At 47.7% G+C, this 1,596-nt stretch overlaps 1 non-coding gene across 1 annotated transcript; it reads right to left on the bottom strand.

The window, feature by feature from the left end:
* Positions 1 to 265: 265 nt before the first annotated feature.
* Positions 266 to 428, bottom strand: LOC118572051. Its single transcript, XR_004943431.1, has one exon. It is a non-coding gene; the product is annotated as a U1 spliceosomal RNA (small nuclear RNA).
* Between the last annotated feature and the right edge of the window lie 1,168 nt (positions 429 to 1,596).

The raw sequence follows: 1,596 nt of genomic DNA, 5'->3' as shown, positions 1-1,596 counted from the left end.
CTTGCTGTGCTATAGCTTAATAAAAGTCTTTTGTCTTTGGTCTAGAAATCTAGTCTTGCACCAACAGCCACAAATCCACGCCAGGCCATCTTGTCACTGTGCAAGAGCGGTAAAAAATCTCAAACTTGCCACAATTTTTGACATACCCAGGAGGCACGATGAGTCATAAATTCTGGTCTACAGATTAAGAATGAACAATCTTCATCTGGTGTATAAGTGTGTGTGTATGTGTTCACACTCTCTAGTGTACACACACACACACACACACACACACACACACACACACACACCATTAACCACAAATTATAGGGTTGAGTGTCCTGAATTGGGGAAATTGTAGTGGTCAGCCCACCTGAAGTGCCATGGATGAGCCTCACCCAGGGAAAACCACCTTTGTGGTCATGGCTATTCCTTAATCTATTGATAATTAACTGCCTTCTGAGCCCATGGCTGCTCATACCTTGCCTGTTAGGATTTCCAACCCTCCAGCTCTGGCTCTGCTGCTGCTGCCAAATGTAGTTTCTAAGTAAGCCTATCATTCTATTTACCAATAAAGACCCGGGAGTCAGATGTTGGGGTGAAAACCTGCTAGCTCAGAGGAGCCAAGAAGCAACCAGCTGGCCTTCCTTTTTGGCCCTAGACTCAGCAAGGGAGCATCTCTCCACCCATCTCAAACCAAAAAGACCATGAAACTCCAGGTCCCTCCCCACTTCTTCCTGTGCATCTGTCTATCCATCTTCCTGGCCCCTCACGACTCTCTATGGCTAACCCCTGTCAATTAGTTGCAGGCTCTGCCTCCTGACCCAAGGGTGATTTTCTTAACAGTCTCAGGTTTCACAGTGTGGTCAAACATCCCGCAACAGGTCATGGTATCTCCCCTGCCAGGAAAGTATATGTCTGCCTTTCGAAACATGGTCTCTTACAGAGATCTGGGCTTGTTGATTCAGTGCTGGCCTGCCAGCAAACCCTAGGAACCCACCTGTCTCCACCTGCTTACTCCAACCCACACACAGGGTCACAAGCAGATGCCACCATGCCTCACTTTTCACATGTGTTCTGAGGGTTGGCCTCCAGTTCTCATGCTTGTAGGGCAAGCACTTTAGCAACTGAGCCATCTCTCCAGTGCCCTTGGGCTCCTCTTAAATATGGATGAAGGAGAACCAGAGGGCTACATGGAGGCTGGACAGAAGAAAGTCTCTACAAGCACCTGCCACTCTTGATCACATAACAGGGGACTTTCCTCCTCCAAGTCCTAAAACTGGCCACATGGGGCCAAAGATGCACTCTTGGCTCCCTGGGGTGCCTTTTAACGAACAGTAGCTTCAGCACAAACGTTGCGTCCCAGCGATCTCAGACAGGGGCGTGTTTCCCAAATGTAGCTGCTCATTAGTGTTTTAACAACACTAAAACAACGTAAAAGCAGACTCCTGAGCACCTCGATAGACACAACAGGGGTGTGTGGTGGGGGAAGCCCGTAAATTAGGATCTTACAGAAGTCTCTGAGATGAGAGGAAGTCAATCCTTGCAATGTTCTAATAAGGACTGAATTCCACAGTAGGCAAATTGGGTTTCTCTCTATCTAAATGTTTTCATTGG

Source organism: Onychomys torridus, chromosome 21 (assembly GCF_903995425.1).
Source record: "Onychomys torridus chromosome 21, mOncTor1.1, whole genome shotgun sequence".
NCBI classification, from domain to species: Eukaryota; Metazoa; Chordata; class Mammalia; order Rodentia; family Cricetidae; genus Onychomys; species Onychomys torridus.
Note: the sequence above shows the minus strand (reverse complement) of the source record. Positions and strands in the feature narration are given on the sequence as shown.